Source organism: Oryzias latipes, chromosome 16 (genome assembly GCF_002234675.1).
Source record: "Oryzias latipes chromosome 16, ASM223467v1".
Lineage (NCBI taxonomy): Eukaryota > Metazoa > Chordata > Actinopteri > Beloniformes > Adrianichthyidae > Oryzias > Oryzias latipes.
The window spans coordinates 21,386,522-21,394,825 of record NC_019874.2 but is presented as its reverse complement, the minus strand read 5'-3'; positions in this window follow the sequence as shown (position 1 = coordinate 21,394,825).

Sequence of the window (8,304 nt, the reverse complement as noted above, 5' to 3'; positions counted from 1 at the left end):
AACTCTTTTCCAACCTGGAAGTAAAACGTCTTGATCTCTGAAACACCAACTTTTGCCCCATGCGGATGCTGCCGATTTCATGATGTCGTCCTAGAGTTAGCCTCTGCAGTGTGTCTGTGCTTCATCCACAAAAACAAACAACATCCAAACTTTTGCAAAGATGGATGTGCATATTGTACATAGAAAATGAAAGCGTTTAGCAGATCAACACTTGCTCCAGGGAGAATGTGGGTGTTTGTTAGACTTTTCCCAGAAGGGGCTGTTCTCACTGGTCTACCTCACAATGTGAGAACCAGCTCGTTTTTGTGGGTTGGGAGGGGCTGGTGTTCAGAGCGCAGGTTTTTAGAGGAAATGTGTGAACAGATCAAATACAGATTTGGGGTTTCTGTTTGTGAGGAATGAACATTATAATACACATTAAAGCTAAAAAGAAATTGATTTTGCATGGTACAGGACCTTTGAGGTGTAATAAAGTCTGAGAAGAATAAAGTTCATGAAAAAAGCAGTTAATGATCAACAAACTAGATGATGTACTTTTCCCTCTTTATAGCTTACTTTCTTTGATCAGATAGGCTACATACCAGGAAATGGTGCTTTTATTTTTCATAAACATCTACCTAAGAAACTTGAAAACAGAAAGCCACACAGAGCGTTCTGCTCTATACCAGTGTTATCCAACCCTGATCCTCGGGGATCACTGTCCTGTATATTTTCCATTTTGCCCTGCTTATGCACACCTGATTGACCACATCATCAGGTTCTGTCTGTAGAAGCCTGACAATTACAGTCATGAAAGTATTTAAGCAAGGTTGGATTGGAAAAATGCAGGACAGTGAGCCTCAAGGACCAGGGTAGGGAGACACTGTTTTATACAAATAAAATGGAAACAGCCTTTTATCTTTTTTTATTTACCTTGTAATTTGAACCATCTTGAGATATTTTTTATTGTTTGATCGCTTCTAAAAAATACCACACACACAAAACACACACACACACACATGCACACACCCACAAACACACACACACACAAACACACACACACACTTCACGCACACACACACACAAACACACACACACACTTCACGATTACTCATCCTTTTTTGGTGTTGCCGGCGATATCTCCGGCTTAAATTTCTGAAAAGTTTAGAGTTTAATTTTTAGAAGTGAAAATGTCTTTCTCTGCTGTAGCTTATTGCAGGCTTGGTTCCCGCCAGGGGGTGGGAGGTGGGGTGGGGGTCTTCTTTATGCAATCATACTGGGTTCTATAACCCACATTTTAATACAGCTTTACACAATTCATGCATTTTTCTTCATTATTGTGTGAAATGACTAAATAAAAATAAGGAACACGAAACAATGTGGTCACCATGGTGAAATTTGGTTTAGTCTACACCTTTGGTGGGGAAGTTTATGGCCAAGTGCCAAAACCCCAGAGAGATGCACAAAAAAAAGTCAAAGCCATCTGGTGCCTAAAAAGAAAAAACATACAGACAAGAAGAAGAGGACAAATAAGATAAAGAAAAGTGTATGTCCTCATAGCCAGGGATGGAAGTTTTGTAGTGTTACCTGCCACAACCACATTGAGGACCAAAACTGAAGTAGACCTTGATGTTGCAATAGACGCATTGTTTTTTTCAAGCTTCTATTATCTTCTTAAACTTTTGCTGTACCATTTCTTTCAATGACAGCTGTATGTAACATCAGTGGTAACCCTCAGCAGGTCACGACTTACAAGTCTACTGTAACACTAAGGTTTTATTTTATAATTAGTTCATAAATGTGAATGTGCTGTAACGTAATGCTGCATGCTGCTGTTGTCATATTTACATTTTTCCTTTCATACTTTATAGATAATAATGGTTTTTACAACACATTTACATACACAAATCAAACACGACCCAGTCGTGTTCAGTGTGATTTTAATCAAATTACTTAAAACTATAATCATAACATTTGTTTTGAAATAATATTTTTGTAATGAGTTGGGCCAAACATTTATATCTTTAATGGAAACGTGGTTATTTTCATTTTGTAACACACACCTCTGATAGCATAACATATCTAACAATCTGAACTGTATCAGTATTTTAACAACTTTAAACTGGTGTGGCACATCTGTTTAACCAATTTCGACCTTCGTTTTTACATGCTCACAAATTATAATGTGATATTTGTTCTCAGCACACAGATCTGGCGCAGAGAGAACACCAGCTTTTGACTTTTCTGTCTTAGGAAACTTGGCAGATCGCACACCTCTTCCTCTTCCTTTGGTCCTCCCGTCTGATGGTCTCTTCAGGCTGGATGGTGGCTCTGTTTGTTTTTTAAACCTACATTTTTCCATTACTTGAAAATAACAATAATAATAATAATAATAATAATAATGGATTAGATATATCCGCACTTTTTCAGATGCTTAAAGTTCTTACAATGTGTCCATTTTTGATTCACTCTTCATTCATGTAACTACTGTTGTAGCCACGGCTGCCCCGGGGCAGACTAACAGTTGGCGCCTATGGTCCCTCTGACTATCACCGGAACATTCATGCACATTCACACACCGGTGGAGCCACACTGGAGGCAAGGAGGGTGAAATGTCTTGCCAAAGGACACAACAGTTGACTGGGTGGGGGGTGGGGGGTCGAACCACCTATCCTCCGATCATTGGCTGACTTGCTCAACCACCCGAGCTATTGCTGCCCAAACATGCTTTTGGAGTGTGCCCAATGCGCCTCTTCATATGTGGCATGGCAGGCTCTTTGCCCAGATCCTTGATAAAAGGCCGCCATGCATTGCTGACACCAACCAAATAGCCAGAGTGTTTTGCAGTGAAGGCATAGAGGGTGGCAACCATGGGCAGATGGTTTTTCAGAACCATGGGCAATCTCTGTATTCTCCGCTGGCATGAATAGTTTCTAACCATTTGATCCATTGTGTCCACTCCTCATTTTGTTTTGTTGTTGTCATGACCGAACTCTATGGAGACCCAGATGCTGGAACCCGGAAGAAACTCAGGAGACGAGGCAGAGTCAGAAGTTTTAATCTGATGAGAGTAGAGGATGAAGAGGAGTGCCGAGGACGGCGTAGACAGCCTGTGACGAGGGTGAGCGCCGAGGACGGCGAGCACGGCCTGGAGCGAGTGACAGAGCCGAGTGCGGCGTAGTCAGCCTGTGACGAGGTGGACCGCCGAGGACGGCGAGCACAGCTTGGAGCGAGTGGCGGAGCCGAGGACGGCGTAGACAGCCTGTGACGAGGTGGACCGCCGAGGACGGCGAGCACAGCTTGGAGCGAGAGGTGGAGCCGAGAACGGCGTAGACAGCCTGTGACGAGGACGGCGAACAGGAACGAGGCGAGGAACCAGCGTGACCAGTGGTGAGATGACTTAAAGGCATGAGACAAGGGTAAGTACAAGGCTTAGAATTTGCTATAGCGAAGTTACTAGAACTGAGGCCAGACGTAAGCACCGGAGTGAGTATAACGGACTGGCGTAGTATGCTGGGATGGATCTCCTTAAGAAGGTCTGCCAGGTGATGAGACGATGCAGGTCAGCTGGTTCCAATGAAGGAGCAGGGAGGGGAGGGGTAGCAGCCGGAGGCACCGTGACAGTTGTAGTACTGGATCACTTCTGGTTTCTTCTTCTGACTGTTGTCATCCACTGCTTTGTTATCATGCATGGTGCTCAAGAAGCACAAAAAACAATATATTTTAAACATATATTGAGGAATAAATGATTAAATGTAATTTATTTCAATGTTATGTTGTGTAAATAGTGAGCCATATGAGAAATAACATAGAAAATGAATGTGGGTCATTTTGTGGCAATGTTGCGCATTAGAGGGGTAGTGATACAAAAACAGTTTTTATTTAAAAAGTAAGAAATGAAAAAATAAGATAATCATGTGTGATGGTCTAAAACAAGTTAATAGAGGGATATCTTGACTGCTGAATGATAATATTAATTTTTGCAACGATATCAAAAATAAAATCTCAGCCGGGTTACTTTTGACCCATGTTGCGCAGCAAAAAACTTTATTATGTTCAAATGATAAAGCAATTATAAATCAAACAAAAAATTAACAGATTTTACAGAATACTCAAAACTTTATTGAAAAAAAACATATTCACATAAAATGTTTGCTCATAATTTGAATTTATTTATAAAATCCATATTGTCACAAACACAAAAGGTGTCATGGTGCCTCTGTCAGTCCACCCCCCTCCCCTTCTCTGCTCCATTCCTGACAGCTGACTTCACTCATCTCATCAAGCCATAACTACTTAAGGAGATCCAGTGCTCCTCTGTAACGCCGGGCCCAAAAGCCCGCAGAGGTCCAACAGGACGGCTCGAGAAAGTCGGAACCCGCTCATAAGCCACTCGTCCTCGTTTGCCAGCAAGTCTTCTTGTCTAAAGATGCGTTCACTCCGAATTCCATTTTCCACATCTTCTAAGTGCGCAAGATCAGCCATTGTGCGTCATTACGCATTGTGATGGGGTATTTTATTTCCCTCCATTTATTGCATCTGACAAGCTACAGATGTCGGTAATAATCGAATGGAAATGGGAAATTGTTCCGCGCAAATGTAATTTCTTGTTGCTTTCTGAATGGTTGAGACATACGCCATACATTGTTTTATCAAAAATAAAACAAACTAAAGGCATATGCATGAATACCATAATTCCATAGCTTATGAAGAAATGTTTTAATATGAAAACAACTTTCCCCAGTGGACAATTAGTACGTCTGTCCGTCCGTCCGCACGCCCGCACCTATATCCGCTCCTCCAGACGGACACATTGACGAGAATATCAGTTTTGTACATTATTTCGTTCTGTTAACTATATTATTTATGAGGATGAATTGCACAACATGCCAATATATTGCATAACATATTTAACTTTTCTTTTTGCAAATATGTGTTCATTTGAATTTCTGTTGTAATTTTCGTTTGATTGTTTTTGTTTGTTTCACTGCTGATTGATCAAACGGGTGTTCGTGTAGGCTGTTAATTGTAAGACTTGCTTTGTGAAGTGTTCATGTTATTTATGAGAGGCAGGATTGTCATTTTCACTTTCACGTGTTTCTTCCATCTGCCAACGGTGTCGCTGTTTCTCATTTCACCCGTTTTTGTGCGTACGCCTGGGTCAGAGCTTGTGTGAAGGACCGCACATTTTCCCGTCAAGTTTGCTTTTTATAAATATCAACTATTGCGTAGAGAGTGGCGTACGCCTTCTTTTGTGGGTACGCAACGTTTATAAATGAGGCCCCTGGTCTTGGGATGAAGCGACAAGGGGAAACCAGCCTTGGCTGAGGACCTGCTGTGGAGGTGCCCACACTGGAGTGTGCAGCTGGCCCTGGTGCAGTGTGGTGTGGCTTAGACCAGGCCTTAGACCAGTCACACACACATACACACACACACACACACGCACTCACACACTGAAGGAGGAGGGTTTGGGGAAGAGACGGAGGGAGTTAAAATTGTGTGCCCTGTCTAGGCTACCCCACCTTGGTGGGACACAGCCTTGGTAAATAGAATAGATAGATAGAAGATAAGATAAAATAGGACTTTATTGATCCCCGGAGGGAAATTAGCTTGTCATAACAGCCAAAAACAACAAGAATAGCTATTGGAAAAATACGAAAGAACAAAGTGGCAATGAGTAAGAATAAATATAGTTATCATACAAAGTGGAAGTAAAAGTACAGGTCATAAATAACGGATTAAATAAGGCAATAAATAGCAGCAGCGGTTTCAACAGTCCTAGACCGTGTTGTTGAATAGTCTGACTGCTGTTGGGAAGAAGGACATCCGGTAACATTCCTTCCCGAAATGGGGGTGCAGCAGTCTCTGGCTGAATGAGCTACTCATAGTCCTAACCGTTGGTCAGCATCCTCCTCTCACTTACAGAGTCCACTGAGTCCAGGGGACAGCCCGGGACAGAGCTCGCTCTCTTGACCAGCTTGTCCAGCTTCTTTTTGTCCCTTTCATTGATTCCTCCACACCAGCAGACCACAGCATAGAAAGTTGCTGATACAACGACAGTCTCATAGAAGGACTTGAGTAGTGGCCTACAGACACCAAAGGACCTCAGTCTCCTAAGGAGATGGAGGCGACTCTGGCCCTTCTTGTGCAGGACCCTTGTGTTGTCTGAGCAGTCCAGTTTGTTGTTGATGTGAACACCCAGGTACTTGTACACATCCACCCTCTCGATGTCCAGTCCCTGAATGACCACTGGGGGAGACTGAGAAGCCTTTTTCCGGAAGTCGACCACCATCTCTTTCGTTTTGGTGGCATTGATGTGAAGGTGATTGAGTTCACACCAGTCCACAAAGTCCTTGATCACCTTCTTGTATTCCAGATCGTTTCCCTCTGACACGCGTCCAACGATGGCTGTGTCATTGGAGAACTTCTGGATATGGCAGCTGTTTGAGTCATGGTGGAAGTCAGATGTGTAGAGGGTGAAGAGAAAAGGAGAGCAGGGTCCCTTGTGGAGCCCCGTGCTGCAGACCACCTGGGCAGACATACAGTCCTGGAGCCTCACGTAGTGTGGTCTGTTGGTGAGGTAGTCAACAATCCACGAGGTCAGCTGGTTGTCAACCCCAGCACCTTACAGCTTTCCCCTGAGCAGTGATGGTTGAATGGTATTGAAAGCGCTGGAGAAGTCGAATAACATGATTCTGACAGTACTTCCAGGTTCCTCAAGGTGTAGCAGAGTTCTGTGCATCAAGTAGATGACAGCGTCATCCGCTCCGATGCCAGGTTGATATGCAAACTGCAGGGGGTCAAGCACTGGGCTCACTAGGGGCTGGAGGTGATTCAGGATCAGCCTCTCTAGGGCAGGGGTGTCCAAAGTTTTTTTGGCTAAGGCCAAATACAGAAAAATGAGCAAAGGTCCGGGCCGCACACAAGAGGTGACATATTGACGCATGATTACTGTGTATTTTTAACTCAGCTATAATGTGAAGAACATTGCTCTCAGTGGGAGCAGTGATGCTGATCTGTGCCACATAAAACAAGCGCATGTCAAAATGAAACATTTACGCAGACATTGAAAGCTCATTCCAACCAGGCAGTTCAGAACAGGTTTATTGAGCAGCTGAAGCCAGCAGATCTTTACATACGTAGCCGTTAGTGTGGTTGACTGGCAGAGATTTTGTAGATTATAAAGAGTCGACTGTTTTATCAGAAAAGTAGACCAAAAAAAAGGGCTTATGTGTGACCAACGAGGACAATTTCAACATTAAACACTATTTAAAAAGCATTATTTTACAATTACACTCTGAAAAAATATGCAGCTATGTACAAAAAAAAATCCAAATCTCTATGTAAAAAACTTCTTTTTTACATAAAGGGAATACTTTTTCACAGTTCAGAATGCATTTTCTTCATATTTTAGGTTCACTCTATCTCTGTCTATCTCTAGATGGAAAATAAAGACGTCAATAAAATGTCTACAATAGTTCATAAAGAATGACATTATTAGCATGAGCTGAGGAATCTAAAGGCACCAATGATCCTGGTGTTGCGCAACAGGCAGCTCTCTACGGTGGCCCAGAAGGGTCACAACACAACACATTAACTTTACACGCAACACATTAACTTTACACACAACACATTAACTTTACACGCAACACATTAACTTTACACACAACACATTAACTTTACACACAACACATTAACTTTACACACAAAACATTACAACACATCACAACACAACACAATAACTCACAACACAACACATTAACTCACAACACATTAACTCACAACACAACACATTAACTCACAACACAACACATTAACTCACAACACAACACAATAACTCACAACACATTAACTCACAACACAACACATTAACTCACAACACAACACATTAACTCACAACGGAAGTAAAGCTGCAATGGAAGTGCTTTTATTCTGAAATTTCCACTGGGCTGAGTGGCTAACTGCCTAACAGAAAGTAACGTCACAGTGAGCTGTGGAGGGAGCATGTTTCTTCTACAAGAGAAGCTACACAATGTTAATGCACACTCCTCGGCGCTGCACTCACACCCCTCTCTGTCGCTGCACGTGCTCCGCTCCTCTCCGTTCTTCAGCCCCCCCCTATCACACTCACTTGGTCCCCAACACCCCCCACCCACCCACACACGCCTCCCAGTCCCTGCACGCGCTCCTCTCCTTTCTTTCGCTCCCTCTTCCTCTCACACACGCACGCGGTCCCCAACACTTGACACAACAAATGTGGAGAGATCGCACTGTCAGGCCTTAATGAACACAATTTCTAAGAGGCGGGGCGTTGCACTCCCCCAA